This window comes from Protopterus annectens, chromosome 3.part1 (assembly GCF_019279795.1).
Source record: "Protopterus annectens isolate FY-2018-M chromosome 3.part1, PAN1.0, whole genome shotgun sequence".
Taxonomy (NCBI): Eukaryota; Metazoa; Chordata; order Ceratodontiformes; family Protopteridae; genus Protopterus; species Protopterus annectens.
Genome location: NC_056732.1, coordinates 1733709500 through 1733730169, shown reverse-complemented (window position 1 = coordinate 1733730169; position 20670 = coordinate 1733709500). Strand labels below are relative to the sequence as shown.

The 20670-nt window shown below is 41.5% G+C and overlaps 1 protein-coding gene across 1 annotated transcript in view; it reads left to right on the top strand.

Annotated features, from left to right (window-relative positions):
* The window catches only part of LOC122798651 (zinc finger protein 260-like), a 388866-nt gene that overhangs the window by 258856 nt on the left and 109340 nt on the right, over nucleotides 1–20670 (top strand).

Below are 20670 nucleotides of genomic sequence, written 5' to 3'. Positions count from 1 at the left end.
CTATTTTTCTTGAACTAATTCTTTACCCCAGTAACCAAAACCATATTGTATTCTCTTTCCTCCCTGATACACCTCACACCTTTTATCAGAATGGAAGTTCTGCCAGCTAATCTGCCACTTTTGCCAGCCTCATAGTATTTGGTACACTTAGGGAATGTACAAATTGCATGATGCTCACCGATAATGACTTTTTCCTTAACTCATTACTGTCTATTTGTCAGAGGTGCAAGTACTTAGGAAAATGTGAGGCTGCACTCTCACAAACAAACCCACCCTGTGTGCATCACTCACCTATACCACGCTCTCCACATACCCACACAAAATTATCATACACTGAGGCACTAAACAAAATCATTGCCCAAGCTGCAACAGACAAGTTGGTGCAAGGCCCAGTGTAAAATAAGTACTGTAACACTGATTAGTGACAAAACAATTGAGAGTCATGAGAAAAACACATCCTAGACCAATGACACAAAAGTAATCTTCAAACAAATGTGGAAATGTATTATTCAGAGGTGATTACATTGTTAGGCACATGGACTCTGCACTCATAAGGCTGGACTAAATGCGTGACAGTGCACTACTTCTTGGAAGTCAAGATTGCTGAAATTAAAGGGGCCTTTAGGACCCTCAAACCAAACAAATATGAGTACAACATAGTTATGGCCTATGTTGGGGTAAACGACCTTGGTGTAGAACCCCGTGAGACATGGATATATATATATATATATATATATATATATATATATATATACACACACACACACACACACACACACACACACACACACACACACACACACACACACACACACACACACACACACATTTGAAGCACAGCCATTTATGTGTTAGAGAAACCTGGTTTAAATGTTCAGAACACTCTATAACCTGGGATTTGTGTGTACCACTCTTTCAGATCTGCTGGAACTATGTTCAAATATCCATATTTGTTGCAGACCACATTACCGTGACACAGATACTTACAGTCCCTCAACTGGAGCTTATAGAGAATTAAATCACACTAAATAAAATCAGCTATCAGTTCACAGCATCTACAGAACCTCTTTCATGCCTCGCAACATTTATAAATATTTACAAACAATATCCAATAAAAAATGCCAACAAAGATAAATATTCCATTGTATAAAAAGGAAGACAAACAAAAACACCTGCTAACAAAAGAATAAAGCAGAGTCCAGGGGTCATAAAACTAATACTTTTAATAAAAAGAGAACAAATGTGCAACATGTAAGCACTTTCACAACAGCTTCTTCAGACCATGAAATCAACCTACTAAGCAGCATCAAGTAATTTATATTATAAGTTAATCTGCAGTGGTCAGTCAGAAAACAAATCAAATAAAGTAGCAGCTCAGCAAAAGTCTACAAAAAAAATCATTCACAGTATTTTATAAACTTATAAACACACTACAAACACTAAAATAGCAATGAAAATAAGAAAATAAAAAAATAAGATAATAGAAAAAATAATAAAAGAAAAAAACACATATATATATATATATACATCAGAAATATATTATACATGTGGAACAGAAATCCATTTCCTCGGACCATGTCTCTTTAAAATAGGTTTTAATAGGACCTTCTCAATTAAGCCCCTAATCTGATCAACTCTCAGACGAATGATCCATCTAACCTCTAATGTTTCAGTGACATTCCTTACATTCCCCTCATGTACCTCACAAAGAGGATCCTAGGCCTTAAACACATGCCCTACATGGACAGACTGAAAAAACTCCAGCTATTCTCTGTCTCATATCGTCTACTAAGAGGCAATCTCTGCTTGACTTATAAAGCGCTACATCTAAAGAAATCCCAATCCCTCTGCACCATACACTACTGAGACCACAACCTTATTACCACTATCAACAGAACATGCTGGAGGGACAGGTTCATAACTCAGAGACTGCCCATGCTCTGGAATAGACTTCCAATACATGTCAAGCAGAGCGCCTCACTGGCCCTCTTCAAGAGAAATTTGATGAGTGGATGGGAAATAAAGTTCACCCCGTGGATCACTCCAGTGGCTCTACTTGACAGAGGCACTGGGAACTAACGTCAGGTGGCACGATACCAGGGCACTATGGGCTAGGGTTATAAAGGCTTCAGGGCCATTAGCCTAGTACACACCTACGAACGTAAACTAGGTTTTACAATAGCAATCCCCAAGAACCTAAAAACTTGCTGTTCATTAGTTTCCCCAACATGTTTGGATACAGCATTGTTAGCCGAACCAATACGTATGTTATACAGAGGGGTTCTCTTATTCTGTCCTTAAACATTCTGACATTTTGTCAACATAAAAACCTTACCTTGTTGGCAATAACACAGATAGACAACATGTGAGATCCTACAATATGCCTCCTCCTTAAATACAAATTTCTGTCCAGTATCAGGATGTACAAATGAACCACTATTATCAATATAATGTCAGTAGTTGCATTTCCCACATGGTTGTGTTACATTCCTATTTCTACAAATATGACCAGAGCAAGTCCTAGGATAAAAATGTACCCTCTTCATACATTTATTGTTCTTAAAGGTGAAGTAAGGAGCCTCTCCTAAAATTCCTTTTATTTTAGGGTCAGCAGTCAGAATTTCCCAATGTTTCCTAATCACACCAGTGACCACCTCAGTGTCACTGGTGAAAAACATGGGAACGGATGATATTTTGCCCTTTTGGTCTGAAACAGACTGACAATTTTGGTGAGATGCAGTTCGCTCAGAAAAATATGGCTTCACTACATCATTCCTCAGTGACGGAATCATATCCAGAGTGCCATCTACTTCCATGGCCTTATAGCCGCTCATAATCGACCTATTTCTTAAATCAAAAACTTCACGATGAAAACCTTCCTCAAAAGCATTCAACCTGGAGGGTCTCATTCCTTACTCTTTGACTATATTTCTAAAAATTTGTGTAGGATGCATACTACATCTGTGTAGTAGAGTATTCCTATAACAGGGTTTTCTAGAGACCACAGTGTCCACACCACCATTATCCAGTTTATGAACAAAGAAATCTAAAAAATCAATCCGTGTTTCAGAGTACTTCATAGAAAACTTCAAAAATGGTGTAAAATCATTTAATCACCATGAAAACCATATACATCAACAATGTCCCTAAGCCACATGAAAAACAAATTGTCGACAAATCGTCGATAAAAGGAGACAAAATGCTGGAACCAATGCAACTCATACAGATGATCCTTCTCCCATTTAGTCATCACCATACTGGTATAGCTATTGGCACTGGAAGTGCTCACAGCTACATCATCCTTCTGTTAATAATAGAGGCCATCAAACATGAAGATATTATTTCCAAGGACTATCTCCTTATAAAGACAAAGTAAATCAGTCAAAGACCCACTATACTCACTGTGTCTAATCAAATAATCTCTTACACAGTTAAGACTATAACTGTTAGGAATAACTGTAAATAAGGACTGAACACCCATGGTTACAAAATACCTAATATTCGAGTTCTCAGTTTTGAAGTACTCATAAAGATCATTAAGGAAATGTTTCAAGTTTCTCAGGACTCATATTCCTATCTAATGCAGGATGTAGATATTTTTCTACATACAAAGAAAAGGGCTCAGTACTCCAATTGTGATCTGCCACAATATGTCTCAAAGGTGGTTTATGGCTGTCTTTGTGTATCTTAGGGAGACCCTGAATTATGGGGATCAATGGTTTGTCAAGCTAAAAATACCTATTTGTTTGTGTCTTTCGGCTTTTCCCGGTTAGGGGTCGCCACAACGGAACTCCGGTCTGCTAATGATTGGCAGTAGAGCTTTACGTGCTGGCTTGCCGGGCCTAACGCACAACCTTCAACAAAGGAATGCCCATTCACGCATGTCGCCACACAGAAGATGCTTTAACTGAGAATCCAACGGGCAACATCTAACTGTGAGGCGACAATGCTACCGCAGCACCACCACCGCAGTCAAGCGAAAAATACCTATAATAACTAATAAACAATCACCCAACGTCTGCTGTAGCCTCATTTTCAATCTATTAATGGCATTCATATCAATGACTGTATAAAACGAGGTATTGCTTAACATGCATTTCATAGAATCAAAATAATCAGTTCTAGCCATAACTACTACCAAGCCACCTTTGTCTGCAGGTCTAATGACTATTGTATCATCACTCCGAAGCCTGGCCAGTGCTAAACATTTATTGTACATTAAATTATAATGACACTTCTTAAAATTCTCATTTTTCCCCCTGAAATAATTTATAAAAATCATTTTCAACTAATCTACTAAAAACATGAACTACAGGATGTAAGGCAGGCATATAAGTACTAAGTCTCCTAAAGCTAGTATAGTTATGTTGGGACTCATTGTCCTCAAATTCCTATTTGAAACAAATATTTCTTAAGAATAGTTTGAAATAAAAGTTTTTTGAAAGTGAAACCACCACAGTACAGTAAGGTACTGTTCTAGTGGAGAGAAACAGTCGATTTAAAATATTTGAAATGCTGTATTATTGTTTATTCATAGCAGGAACAGTAAATAGGTAGAAAAAGGACAGAGAAGTAGAGCCTTTAATAGTAGAAATCCATTGTTTTCCTTTAATTATAGGCAGGAAAAACTCAAAACTCAAAAAGGTACCCTGTACTTACTGCTGGTACTGGTATCAGGAAGCTGCATTTCCTGCAGGGTTATGCCTCCTTCACTGACAGCAGATAGAATAGTTTCTTCTTTCTTAATGTAGACCCAAAGATGCTCCACTGGGATAGGATACCCTGAAAATAAAATTAGCAAAAACTGTACAGTTAGAAAACATGCCTTCTGGAAGCCTGCATTATGTTTACAGTTACTTTTTTATAGAGAGCTATTGGACAATGTTAAATATTGCATCATTTCATGAAGAACCATGTACAAGGACTGGTCACATCTGTAGTCAAATAGCTACTTTCCATATTCTTACATGGTATAATCTGTGCATACCTTACTGATATGAACATAACCACAGTATTCCATTTAAAATATAAAAAGGAAACAGCATAAGCAGCTCCTAAAAGTTCAGACTTTATCAAGGCAATGAAAATGTAAAAGCAAAACAGTCCAGCTACCATGATCCAAAGCATAAACAAATACTTTAATAATTAAAATAAACACAAAAAGATCAGCTCTTTCTGGTAAAATAAACCCTTCATCAGATTTAATAAAACAAACCTCACGTAACATTAAATATTAAAATACTAAAATATTAAAAACCAGCATCCAATTACATTTCACATTTCTCTCAACTGACCACTCAGTCGGTCAGTTGAGAAAGGGTTTATTTTACCAAAAGAGGTCATGTTTTAGTGTTTATTTTAATTAAAGTATTTATTTATGCTTTGGATTGTGGTAGCCAGACTGTTTTGCTTTTACAGTATTCCATTTAAGCAAACTTTTTCTACATTTTATTCAATTTCTGCACCAACTTCATTCTCATTACTGGCATTCAGAGATACTTGGTGCTGACAACATACATTATATATGTATTTTATCTCATGATATGGCAGAATGAAAGAAATATAATAGCTAGTTCATAGTCAATGCTCATAGTAAACTGTAATTTGAGACCAAAGTCTCCATCAAACATTATACATTATACCATGGATTTAATTCATTACCCTTTAGAAGTGACTTCTGTTTTCTCACATCAGTCTCTTAATTTATTACTTGTCGTAGACAGAAGTAAGGGTTCTTTTCCAACTTCTTGTGATAAACATTATTGCAATGGCTAGACCAGTCCATAAGATGTAGTACTGGCCTGTCTTCAAGATCAGAGAAGCAGGAACATTAAATAGAATCAAATTATTGATAGCAGAAAATTTACCTCAACCACAAAGCTTGCAAGAATGAAAAAAATCTCAATTACTATTTCAATAATACACAGTCATAGAGAATGTATTTCTAGTCAGCTTTGGATTATAGTTTATTTCTGCAACATACTAACTTATTAATGGGACTTATCTCTGCAATCTTGTCAGGAGTACAAAAAGCCCTGTGTAGACATTTCTAGTTAAAAAATAAAACCTTTAGAATTCTATTTGATAATTATGAGATAAGATTTTTTTTCTTCCTCTCACTTTTTTCATGTTTTACTGTTAAACTACTTCGCTAACTCAACACTTACCCACTTGTGCAGACAGCTTGCTGCTTGGAGAATGGTGAAAGTACAGAATCGATAAATAGAAATGGACACGTACAGAAACTGCAATAGAAACCAACATCATCTACGTTTGGATGAAATGGACAAAAGAATATGAATGGAACAGTTCCCTATACTGTTCTAGCATGTCGAAAGGTCGGTTGCTGGCTTCCTCTCCAGTCCAGCTGGTGAATCTGGGAATCTTGAGGCAATGTTACAACTGCCTCATGTACACAGACAACCCCCTCCTCCTCCCAACAAGTACAAATATATGTGAGAGATGCAACCTTATAGCCAAACTGGAGGCTGAGTTCTCTTGACTCAGTACTGGTGTAACCAGTCAGGAGGAGAAGGTAACCACACACACCACAAATCCAGTCTCACATAGACCTACCACAACTGCAATCCAAACACATAAACACACAAAAACAAACTCGGAGGCTCTAAATAAAAATCTGCCGAAGCAGCTGAGACCTCCAAAGCAGACATCCAAGCAACCACTACCCCAAAACAAAACACATGCAACACATAGTTCACAAAGTCAGTGTGCCAAACAGTCAAAGCCCTTAAGGCTTAACAACATACCTGATACACTTGTAATAGGTGACTCTATAGTCAGACACACTAACGTCCCACTCACCAGGCTGAACAAGGAGAGGGTCACAGTGAGCTGCCTGTCGGGCGCTAGAATCCACCACATAACACAAGCACTTAGGTCACTCCAAAGCAGGTACAAATATGACTCAGTCATTTTCCATGCTGGTGTGAATGACCTGAGACGTACCTCCCTGGACTACATGAAAAGAGACATAGAGGAGCTCTCTGATCATATAGCCCAGGCTGGTATGACCCTGACCTTGAGCAGCATCTTACCCTCACCAAGAATGATGCCTCAGTATAAAGACAAAATTATCAATTTCAACAACTGGCTTAAGTATTGGTGTCATTCAAAGGGGATCCAGTGTCTGTCTGCCTGGGATGACATGCTCGACAAGCCACGCTGCTTCGCAAGGGACGGCTTGCACCTGTCACCCCTGGGCTTTCGGATATTGGCAAAGGCTCTTGCCACCCCCATAGTGCCTTTTTTAGACAAGGCTCAAAAGACAAACCCACCTCCTTAGACAACACAAGTAGATAGAAATTAAGGGTAATGCTGCTCAACGCCAGAAGTCTAAACCTCAAGATGCACGCTCTCAAAGCCCTCCTCAGTATGGAGAACATTGATGTCTGTGCAGTGACAGAAACCTGATTCAAGGCTCCCAAGAGCACCCCAGCACTACCAGGTTATACCTCATATCATGCTTTTCGGCCCCAAAACTTGGACCGAACCACAAAAGGAGGGGGAGTATCCATTTTCATCAAGGATACCCACACCTCCAGGTTAGTGGTAATGCAAGAAGCATTGGAGACCATCCATGTGCAACTAACAGTGGGCAAAACAACCTTCCAGTTTGTAGCATGCTACAGACCACCCTCTCAAACTCAGGAACCCCATTCAGCCTTCCTGAAGACTGGAGAATATGAAGGTCTCTCCAAACACCATCATACTGGGGGACTTCAACTACCCAAACATAGACTGGGAGCATTACTCAAGCCTCAACACCCTAGCCCAAAGGTTCCTAGAATTCATAAACTCAAATGCTATGGAACAACTAGTCACCACTCCCACAAGAGGTGGAAACATACTAGACCTGATCATCACAAACACGGGGACACAACGTTCCATACTAGAAGTATACCCCTCGTTGGTAAGATCGGACCATAAATTAATCTCACTGGAAATCCACATCCCGCCCCCACCCCCAATACAGAAGACCACAGTGAAGAACTTCTCAAAAGCTGACTTCACACTTCTTAAAACAGAAGTGGAATCCTTCAAGGCTCCCGGGCCAGTGAAAACTACAGCCCAATCTGCTGAATCCTTTATAAACGCATTCTATGGACACCTTCAGGAATGCATGGATCATGCAATCCCAAATAAAACCAAGACCCATTCCCCCAAAAGCAGGCGTCCTGTCTGGTGGAACCCAGCCATAAATAAGCTATACAACACAAGGAGGAAGCTACTACATGATAGAGCAAAATCCCTAAAAAGGAAGGCATCTCTGATCAGTACTAGCAAAAAACTACGATCACTCATAAAATCATCCAATGCCAGCTTTGAGAGAAAAATTACACAAGACACTAAAGATAATCATAAGGCTTTCTTTAGTTATGTTAGAAACCTGAGTGGCAACTCCCAGATATACTCAGAGTTAGTCCATAATGACAAAAAATACACTGAACCCACAGACATTGCCAACATCCTGGCAGACAGGTTCAGTGCAAACCCCCCCCCCCCCCCACACACAGAGGGACAAATATCTATCCCAGCAGAGTGTTGCCTCCCTGACATCTCAGATGCCCAGGTGAGAGCTGCCCTCTCCAAAGCAAAAAACACAGCATCAATGGGACCAGACGGTGTTCCGGGCTGCATGCTATATGAACTCCAAGAAGAGCTGAACCCACACATAAGGCTGCTGTTCAATCTCAGCCTTACTACAGGATATGTACCCAAAGAATGGCGTACAGCAACAGTGGTCCCACTCCACAAAGGAGGTGCTTCTACGGACCCTGGAAACTACCGCCCCATAAGCCTGACTAGCCTAGTCTGCAAAGCTATGGAGGGGATCATTATGGAACTCATAAACAAAGACATTGGGGACCTACAGACACTGGATCCTACCCAATTTGGCTTTGCTAAGGACAGACCCTGCCTCTTGAACCTGGTCGACTTCTTTGAAACAAGTCACCAAGGCCATTGATGAGGGTAAGGTAGTTCACACAGCCTACCTGGACCTTGCAAAAGCCTTCAACACAATACCCCACTCGGGCATCACAGACAAGCTCTCCAGCTTAAATATAAACCCCTATGTCATAAGATGGGTTGCAAACTGGCTCAAGGACAGAACCCACATGGTCAAATTGCTGGAGCCATGTCAGACTCTACACCAGTCACAAGTGGCGTCCCACAGGGCTCAGTCCTGGGACCTCTCTTATTCGGTACTCTCTTATTCGGTATATATTTCTCTGAGGTACAGGCTAATATGGGAGGACTGTGGCTGACCAAGTTCGCAGATGACTGCAAACTGGGCGCCATAACTGACTCTCCAGCTGACACAAGCATCCTCCAAAAGGGTCTTATAGAAACGGATAACTGGTGCCAGAGCCATGGCCTTAAACTAAACGCCAAAAAGTGTATAGTCATACCCTTTGGGAAAAACAAAGTGCCCACAAATTACCACATAGGTGGTAATCCATTAGGTATGCAAGAAGTAATTAGGGACCTAGGGACCCAAGTTGATAGTAACCTCTCCTTTGACAATCACATTGCCAAAGTGGTTAGAAAGACCTTCTATATAGCCCACCTTATCATGAAAGGATTCACATCTAGATCAAAGGGAGGTCATTGTGGCCCTCACTCTTCCTTCATCAGGCCCATAATTGAGTACAATGCCCTATTTGGGATGTACCTTACCCGACACCTGCAGCAACTAGAAAGACCCCAAAAGTACCTCACAAAGAGGATCAAGGAACTCAAACAGATGCCATATGCTGCTCGGCTAAAAAACTCCAGCCTCTACTCTCGGGTTGCATACGCAACCTACTCCAGAGGCATGCATCTATGCCTGATGCACAAAGCCATGTCCAACCCGGAATTAATGGACATGCTCCATCTCAGAAAATCCAAATCTCTTAGAGGGTTTACTATTATTTCGACGTCTTCGACCGTCGACTGTGGCTATAGTCAGCAACGAAGTTCGAAACGCCTGACAATGCCCAGAGTCAAAAAATCAATCTAGGGAAACGGTTTTAACATGGGTTGAGGTAGATTGTTCAGTACACCTTATTCTGAACTGCAAACATCTCCTACCTCACCCATGTTAAAACCCATTCCTAGATTGTTTTTTTGAGTTCGCAATTATCATTTTCGAACTTCCGTGTTCGACTATAGTACAGTCGACGGAGTGCCATTCGAAATTTTAATAGTAAACCCTCTTAGAGCTATGCGATCGAGAGAATTGAACCTCAGCACAGAAATAAACAGGACATGCTGGAGGCACAGATTCATAACCTTGAGGCTCCCTTCACTCTGGAATAGAATCCCAGTCCATGTTAGACAGAGCCCCTCACTGACTCTCTTCAAGAGGAATGTTGACGAGTGGATGGGAGATCATAGAGTTTAACACGAGGGGATCACTTCTGTGTCACTGCTAGACAGAGGCACAGTAAACTAACCTTAAAAAGGGCACAGTAAACTCATTCCAAGGGTGGCGAAAGCTAAACACACTCTAGCTAGTATTGTAAATGCCCTAGGGCAGATAGCCTAGTATGAACCTATGAACCTATAATGAGTATTACCAGAAAATTCCATTTAAGTTAACGATTGAAAACAGTGTAGAATCATACAGAAGGAAGGAAGGAAGGAAGGTTCATACTAGGCTAATTGCCCTTGCAAGCCATTTTAAGCCTAGCCAATTATCCCTTGTGAGACTCAAACCCTGTACCTTGTGCTTGTAAAGCAAAGACCTTAACCATTAGGCCACCCTCCCAACCCTCAGGAAGAACTCGTAGTGCTGGACATGAAACCTTATCAGAATAGTCCAGTAATTAAAGTAACTGGAAAGATTCTTTTGTTTGTCCGGTGTTAAGAAGGCCATCTGGGCTGCTGTATTCAGTCTCACACCCAGAAAGCACATGTCTTGAGAGGGTACTAGACTGGACTTTATTTCGTTCACAGAATACCCTAGGCATCTTAGCACTGCTATGACATATTCCTGATGCTGTAGAAGGTCTTCCTTTTCTTGACCCAGAATCAGGCAGTCGTCCAAGTAAGGATAGATTTGAATTCCTTTTAGCCTGAAGTAAGCTATCACTGGAGCCAGAACCTTTGTGAATACTCTGGGCGTCGGTGATAAGCCAAAGGGCAATGCAGAGAACTGATAATGAGAATTTCCAGCTCGCAGATACTTCCTGCAACTTAGTCTTATAGGCACATGAAGGTAAGCTTCCTTGAGATCTAAAGTTACCATCCAGTGATCTTTGCCCAGCAGAGGTAAAAGCTGTTGTAACGTCAACATTTTGAACTTGGGAATGTCCAGATAAGTGTTGAGGATAGATAAATCCAAAATTGGTCTCCACGTGTTCCCCTTCTTTGGTACTAGGAACAGGCGAGAATAAAATCCTAGGCCCCTTTCGGGAGACTGGCTGAATGGCCCCTATTTGGAGCAACAGAAATTTGCTTGTGAGCCTCTTTTCTTTGTAGAGGAGGAATGTCTGGCATGCCTTTGAAAGGAGGCAAGGTATGGAAATAAAACCTGTAACCGTGGTGAATGATATCCAGAACCCATCTGTCTTGGGTAATTAAATCCCAATTTTCTTTGAAAAGAGACAGCCTTCCTCCCAAAGGTGCTGCCAGGCGAGAATGTACTGGCAGGTGAAAAGGCAGGTCATTGGGTCTGTTTACGAAAGGACTGACCCCTGCCCTCACCAGAAGTCTGAGCAGGTGAACTCCCTGTTCTAGGCCAAAAAGAACCTTGAGCTCTGCCCCTACCACGTCTAGACCTACCCCTAGACTGGGAATCATAAGCAGGATAAGTCCATCCCTTAGTAGGCGAATTTGTACTAAACTTGGCTGCACCTGCAAAAATCCTTTTAAAAGTTTGCATAGACTTAGCCTTGTCCTCCATTTTCTTTAAAACTGCTTCCACAGGGAACCAAACAACACATCAGACTGAAAGGAGCATCCAAAATCCTTGTTTAACATGCTCAGCTAAATTCTGATCTCTCAACCAGGCATGCCTCGAAGAACAGAACCAGTGGCAGCCACCCTCGAGGAGGCCTGCACAGCATCAAAACCACACTGCAAGGAATGTTTTCCCACCTGTTCAGACACATGAACTAAATCCTGCAACTCTTTACACTCAATACCTTCTGCCAGAGCATCCACCTTAGATTTCAATTGTGAAAGGATAATTCTGATATTTTAACATGTGAAACTGACAATTCAATGCCCTCATGGCTAAAGTGGAAGAAGTATACACTTTCTTTCCCCATCTATCCAAAGCCCTTGCCTCTTTATCAGGAGGAACAGGATTTTTAACAACAGAGGCCTTCACCTTTAGGCCCCTGAGAGACAGTTTCGGGTCTGCCCTAGGACTCTTAAAAGATACTTATGAGCTTCAGGCACCCTATAGTACCTATCGGTTTAACTGGGGCAGGAGGCAAAGAATCAGGATTCGGGGAAGCCTCTGCAAAACATCTTCCACCACATTCAGAACAGGAGGTATAGCTAAAGGCCTATGCTGGGGTAAAACAAGAATTCCCTAAGCCTCTTCCTGGAATCAGAGAAATCTTGGCCTTCCCATTTAAAATGCTCCCTCATGGAATGCAGAGTCTCTGAAAATGAAAAATCCTCAGGAGGAGAAGCTAAAGGGGTAGAATCATCCACATCAGAATCAGAATAAGGAGGATACTCCTGCAAGTCTTCAGAAGACTCAGAAGCCTCGAACAGTGCTCAAAACTCTCAAACTCAGGTTCCACCCTAGGCCTCTTATCAGGAGGGGCATAGAACCTCTAATCATAGTAATCAAATCTCTGCCATTTTAAGCATATGTTTCTTAGGCAAAGACCCTGAAGCACTAGGAAAAACCCCCCACTGAAGCAAACACTGGCCTGCCTCTCAAAGAAGCCTTGGAAACAGAAGGGAGGCCTAACCACCTTAGGAAGAGAGGGAAGAACAGCCACCTGAGAAGCCCCTCAGCCTGGCCTACTTCCTGAGAGGATACATCCTGTAACATAAAGTCTCCCCCTGAGACTCCAAAGAAACACCTGGCAGAACCTCCGGCTCCACTGAGCCTTCTAAAAAACCCGGGCGTCAGGGACTGTCGGTTCTTCCACTCTAGGCTTTGCTGCTTTATCCTTGCGCTTTTGGAAGCGGGCGGAGCATCCGGCGGCATTTATAATTACAACGCTTCAAAACTAACCTGGCACAGTCTAACCTTCTCTTAATAGTGCGTTTGTTAAATCTAGCACAAGAGCGCATCCAACAACGTGCTCAGGCCCTAAACAAGGTATACACAAAGTATGGTAATCCCTATGAGGTATCTGTTTCCCACAAGAAATACAGTTATTCACTTTTTCTGACATCCGGTTAAATACTGAGGCAAGAAAAACCAAAATATTCCCCAACGGGGTACTTAGCCAACTTTGATTCGGTCTGAAACTCTGACTTCAGAAACTTTCAGAACGCCAACCTGCACTCGCAAAATTGCTTCTGCATCGGACCATGCGGCAAAAAAGACTGAGGATATGACGTGGGTCATGCGCATTAGTACCCTGACGTACTGACGTCAGTCTAATGCGCCCTGACCGACGTCAGCCATATACTTTGGTATTCGGGCCGACTGGACAGCGGACTACCCAATAGTTAGGACTGCAGCAATGTGGAATGAAGAACATCTAAAAGTAGAAGAAGGCCATTGTCACAAGCTGCCTTTTGTAGATGTGGGAACAGAAGAGTGAAAGGACAGAAAATCTCTCTCCTAATTTGTGGGTGAAGAGACTATGCCTATTATGGGAACACAGTGTGCTGATGAAATTGTTCTTAACTTTATAGATTTGCAGATAAATAATAAACAGTGAACATTTTAAGAACCACAGTGGGAGGATAATACATGAAGCTGGGCCAGAGAAAATATAACCAGAGCAGAAGGAGCTCAGATGAGCTGGACAGCCTCATCTTATACCCATATTCTGAGTTGAAGAATGAATTCAGACACAAGGTAAGTAAAGATAAAGCGCTACACTGACTTTAGATCAATTGTGATGAAATCAGTACACAGCAATATTTTAGAAGGACACTTAGCAATAAATAAAAAATCTAGAGGTTTAGCTATTACACTGGTCTAATGAAACACACCAAGAAGGTCTATGCTGCTTGTTTAGAATGTCAAAATACAGCACCTCATCCCAGGTTCAAATGTCCACTGAATCCTAAACCCGCTACTGAAGTTCCCTTTGAGCAGTTAGAATGAATGTTGTAGGTCCATCATTAGTAAAGTCTAGTAATCGCTACAAACACATTCTAGTAATTGCTGACTATATCACTAACATTCCTGAACCAGGATACTTTGAAAAAGACAATGCTAAGTCAAAGCCAAAGTATTATTGTACTTTTCTCCAGGGTAGGCTTCCTAATGTAATATATATATCAGAACATCTTGTGCCTTCCCAGTGTAATGTGGCAACATTACCAGTGTTTCAAATTAAAACAGTTACGAAATTCAGTGTAAAACTCTTAAACTAATAATCTAGAGGAGCAATTAGACTCTGTAATCTTTGCTAAAGGAGGCCACATAACAATATGGGAATTTTTATGGTTGTAAGAGAGGTGCCCCGAGGTTCAAGAGGATTTAATACACTTTTGTTAATACATGGCAGACAATCCTGAGGTTTGTTGGGCATGGCAAAAGAGACTTGAGAGAAACAGCAGAAAAATCCCAATCAAAGTGTGATAACAAATCTTACAAACTTGCAAGATCGCTTAGAACTGTTGTGCCAGCAATTTGGGAATATATTAAAGGGCACAACAGGCAAGTATGGATACATGTCCATTTTCATGGAGGCCCGGGGAGAAAAGCTCCACATAGACAAACTTACATAGATTACAGAGAAGTTAGCAAACAATTATAAAAAACAAAGTGATTATATACAAGGGGTTAGTAGTGTTCCCTAGTAGGGACTCACAATTCTCATGGACAGACAATTAAAAGTAAGAGACACCAGATTGGAAACAGAGCTTGGTGATGTAGTTACAAGTTATGATAATTGCAGAATATGCTTTTAGTTTATAACTTAATCAGGGTTGGTACATGGGCATAGCCAATTCACTTTGAGATACTGTTTGAGGTTCTTTTTAAGAGACTTTTGGAGGATTGTAGGGTTATATAGTTTGACAACGAATTCCAGGTTTGGCAAATGAAGTTGGCAAATAGGATTTCACCAGCAGAGTTATTAGATTTGTGGGTTTGGACCAGTAGTTTATTGGCTGACCATAGAGATCTTAGGTTGCTATATGGCTTAATAATATTTTTAAGTGAGGGGGTATCCTCAGGGTGGTACAAAATTTTGTGCGCTATTAAGAGTTGATTGAATTGAATTAAGCTGGGCAGTTCTAGCCACTCTAGTTGTTTATGGTTCTGGCAGTGGTGGGTTCTATAGGTGGAGCCAGTGTCGAATCTGGCAATATGATTGTAGCTATGGGACAGCTTACCTAGTTCGGATTTGTTGAGGTTTGAGAGTACAGGTGAGGCATATAAAAGAGTACAGAGTAGGTGTGATCGGGCGATTGCAGTCCTAGCCAGTGGGGTTAAAAATGTCTTGTTTCTATACAGTGATCCAAGCTTCTTAATGATGGTCTGTATGGTTTTGTTGACCTGTAGGTCAAATTTGAGATTATTGTCTATGATAACCCCTAGCAGTTTGGTGTGATTATCTGGGGAAATAGTGGTACCATTGTTAGATGTGACAGAGAATGAAAGTGTGGTGGATCCACTAGTGGGAGAGAAGAGTAGAAGTTTAGTTTTATTGGGGTTCAGAAGTAGGCGTTGGTTGGTGAGCCAGTTCTTGATATTGTTAAATGTATTTTGGTTTAAGATTTGCAAGTCGGATGGGGAGGTGGCTGAGCAGATGAGAGTGGAATCATCTGCGCATTGAATGCAGGTGGCTTTAGGGATAGAAGTGAGGAGGTTGTTTATAAAAATAGAGAAGAGTAGTGGACCTAGTATGGACCCTTGAGGGACACAAGTGTGAGAGGTAACTGTCTGGAGAGCTTGCCTTGCCATAGTACCGCCTGCTGTCTACCAGTCCTGTAGGACTGGAGCCACTGGATAGCAGGCTTGTTGAGGGAAATAGATTTTAGTGAAAGAATGAGAAGTTCATGGATGACCATGTCCAAGGCTTTTGATAGGTCAACAAAGAGGGTAGAGGTTAGCCTATTGTCATTCCTGTTTTGGTTTATGGCAGTAGTAAAGGAAAGGAGGGCTGAGGTGGTGCTGTGGTATGGCCTGAAACCGTGCTGGGAGTTGGATAGTAAGTTATTCTGTGAAAGGTATTGCATTAGTTGCTTTTGTACACATTTCTCCATTTTTTGGCTAGTGGGGAAAGAATGACAATGGGTCTATAGATGGATATGTCTGAGGAGCTACCACCTTTATGGAGTGGGATGACGTGAGATATTTTCCAGAGGGAGGGGATAGCATTTTCGGATAAGGTTCTGTTAATTAGGATAGATATAGGATATGCAATGGCATCTGCAGCTATTTGTAGGTACTCTGCAGGGAGGAGGTCAGCAGCGAGGGTGGTAGGTTTTAGTTTTTTTTTAGAAGTGTTTTGATAAAACTAGTGGATACTGGTTGGAAGCTAAATTCCGGGTGATTATTACGTAGATTAGGCATGTGGTTTAAGTTAGAGGGGATTAGTTGATTTGCTGGGGATTTGATTGTTTCAGTGAAAAAGTTATTAAAAGGCACTAGCTATGGTCTCTGGGGAACTATGGGTGTAGTTAGCCGGGGTTGGGGTGGTGGAGTGACCTGGACAAAGTGGTTGATTTAAGCCTGCCCAGAACTTTTGAGAGTTGTTGTGGTGCTTTTTAGGAGATTTTGGTAGAAGCTTTTTTTATCCAGTAAAATAGATTTTTTTGTTTCATTCCTGAGTTGACAATATTTTAGATGGTCAAGTGGGGCTTTGGTTGTTCTCCAGCTGGCCCAGGCTCTGTTTCTAGTTTTGATTTTAGCTTTGGTATCTTTTGTGAGCCATGGTGCTGTATTTGATCTAGTTTTTATTGTATGTGCTGTAGCATGAGAATCAATGATACTTAGGAATTTAGTGTTAAAGTGATCTATGGCCTCCTCTAATGTTAGTTTTCTTAGTTTTGACCAGTCAACTGCTTTTAATTCATTTTGGAATACAGCAGCATCAACGTTTTTCCTGTTTCTAAATGTTTTATATTTGGGCTGGTGAGGGTTTCCTGTCTTATGTTTTATGATATAGGTTAGACAATGGTTGCTGAGGTCATCAGGGAGAGTACCAGCTGTGTACAGTTGAGGTTGGTTATTAACTAGGATCCAGTCTAGGATACTTTTCTTGTTGGTTGGTTTGTTTATCCTAGTGGGAGAGGTTATGGTCTGTTTAAACCCAAATAAGTTTATATGAGTGAGGGGGGGTCGGAGGAGCAGGGCTGCCAGTCGGTGTTAAAATCACCAAGAACTATGGTTTCTTGGGGATAGGCAGTGGATAACCAGTAAAGGATATCTTCTACGGTATTTAGGTTGTTGCCTGGTGGAATGTATGCACAGACGATGTTCAAGTGTTTATTTTGGTTAATCTGTAGCTTGGTTATGAGGAGTTCCATGTTATTGAATTGGGGAGGTTGAATGGTGTCTCTATTAACAGTTAGAGTATTTTTGTAAAGGACTGCTATCCCACCCCCTTTCTTTGTAGCACGGTCTAACCAGTGAATATTGTATCCTGGAGGTAGTATCTCACTGTCAGTAGTACTGGGTTTTAGCCAGGTTTCCGTAAGACACATAATATCTGGGGAGTGGGTTGCTAGGAGGGCGTGTAGGTTGGGAATCTTACTGTTAATACTTCTAATATTTAGGTGAAATGCTAGGAGGGAACTAGTGGGAGTATTCATGGGTAGCTTGACTGTGGGGATTGTGGTAGAGGAGTGGAGGTTATTAGGTGTGGGTGGGCCAGGGTTGGGATGAATGTCTCCATGTGTTATAAGGTTATAGTGACAGGATATTCTGAGCTTTAGGAGTTTGTTTATAAGCATTATATAGTCTTTGTCTTTAGGATTATGTTTTATGGCTGTACAGGGGTGGTATTTTATAGAGGGTGGTATATTCATTGTGCTGGGGAAGCTAAAGTGTTTGGTGTTATGTGTGAAGTTGTGGGTGTCTGTTTGACCATTTGGGTAGTGAATACCATGGTCAAGTGTTTGTTCATAGGCAGTGAGATGGTAAAATAGAAACAGTATAGGCATTTGGGTAATTAGTGTTTTTTTGCTTGTTTGCATTTTGATAGGGGGCGGGCCAAATTTGATGGCTGACTGTGCTAACAGGGTGTGGAAGAAAGAGAGAGAAGGAAATGGGTTAAGGGGGCAGGGTTGTTCAATGATGTGTGAGGTGCTGATTGGTACTTAGCAGGAGGGGAGTGGCAAGGGAGCGACAAAGTCTGGTTTAAATTAAACACTAGTGGGGGTGGGTGAGATTTGGGGGCAGGGAGGAGGGCTAATACTGACTCAGAGTTACCTTGGGCTTTTGGTTTGGTTTGTATGATTGTATGTAAGCAATGTTTTTGGCTGTACTTTAATATGTTTTATTCTTTTTTAATTTTACACCAATTTTCAGGCTAATTTTAATTGGATCCTAGGGGTAAGCTAGCAAATGTAGTCAATAAGGAGGGAGCAAAATTACTTTACCAAATTAAAAAGTAAATGCTTGGGACTGGAACACTGTGTGACTGTAAGGCTGATTCAAAGTAGTATAACCCAATCTAGTGGCAACTGGCTAGATCCCTTCACTGTTGTTGTGCATACACCATTAAGCCTCAACAGTTTACAAAAACTAAATTGTAGTTCACCTATTACAATTGAAAAGCTGGAGGGAGTCAGGTTCTTGCTTCCCAGAGGTTTTACTTAGTTAAAATAGCCAGCTTCAGTGGAGAAGGTAGAAATTGCTTTATGCAGTGAATCCCAGGTTGGGGGGGGGGGTCACTCAGGAAAGAAACCTGTGCAAATTGCTGTGCAAGCACAATGAACAGAGGAGTAGGGAAAGTACAACAGCTACAGTATGAAATGAAAATTTGTTTATATTTCCAGAAAGGAGGAGGGAAATGTAGCATGGGGACTATGTAGTTAGGATAAAAGGCTTAAACCTGGCAGAAGGAGAAGATAAACTGATAGAACAGACAAGACTGACAGGAGAAGTGCTGACAGAGAAATGACCATAAGGAGAAAAGTACAGTTTTGTACCTACCATAAATGTAGATGTCCGATAGATATGCAACTGCAGTCCTAACATATGGGTTGTCCTGCCTCAGGCAGCCCTCGGTCGGCCGGATTCCAAAGTCTGGGTCCGGCCAGTGCTGATGCCTTCTTCCCTGACGCCAGAGCGGCTGGGGTACATAAGCATCAAATGCCATCTTCCTCAGTGTTTCTTGCCCCAGATGCCAGGTGCCCTCCAAGGAAGGCTAAAATTAGAGCTGGATTAAAAATAAAAATTCCAGACAAGTACAATAGTAATAAACAGATACACCATAACAGATATCCCCAGCTGAGTATAAAAAAGGAGGGGAGTGGACCCAATGTATAGAGGGGAAGGAGGGAGGGAAAACCTGACTGCAGTTGCATATCTATCGGACATCTACATTTATGGTAGGTACAAAACTGTACTATGTCCTTCAAGAATGCAACTGCAGTCCCAACATATGGGTTGAATACAGCCAAGCTGGGGTGGTAGGATCTAAGAAAAAGAAGGGGTTGCTAAAATGCCCTGCAGGACTGCCGAAGCAAAGCCTGCTCGGGATCTGGAGTATAAAGGCAGGTTGCAGTGCTTGGAAAATGTATGCACGGAGCTCCATGTAGCAGCTTCTAGAATGTCTTTTGTAGCCACCCCTCTTAGGAAGGCTGTGGAGGTGGCTGTTGCTCTAGTGGAGTGTGATCTGACATTGGCTGGCACACCCTTTCCATGGAAGGAATAACAGAATCTGATGCAATGACCAATCCATTTTGAAATTGTTTGTTTGGAAATTGCTTTTCCTTGTACTCCAGGGGCGTAAGCAACAAATAGCTGATCAGACTTTCTGTTGGCCTTGGTTGTGTCCAGATAGTAGCGTAGTTGTCTGTGAATGTCCAAAGTTGTAGCAGCCTTTCCCCTTTATTTTGGGGATTGGGGAAGAAGGTAGGCAGGTGAATTGCTTGATTTAGAGACACCCTGGATATCACTTTTGGCATAAAAGAAGGATTGGTTCGTAGAGAAACCCTGTCCTGGTGAAAAATGAGGAAAGGGGGGATTGCCATTAGGGCCTGTATCTCCAAGACTCTTCTTGCTGAGGTTATAGCCAACAGGAAAACTGTTTTCCAGGAGAGAAATTGCAATTCTGCAGACGCTGCTGGTTCAAAGGGAGGAAGAGTCAATTTTTCCAGCACAAAATTGAGGTCCCAAGCAGGTACTGGTGGCTTTCTGGGAGGTTTGATATTCTTGACTCCTCTAAGAAATTGCCTTAGCAAAGGATGTGAAAACACAGGAGGGTCAGTGTTGTATCTTGCGGAAATTGCTGAAGCGTGTATTTTCATGGAAGAGTAGGAAAGTCCATTATGTTGCATGTCCGCCAAGTATTCCAGTATGTGTGGGATGCTCAATACTGATACGTCTTGACCCCT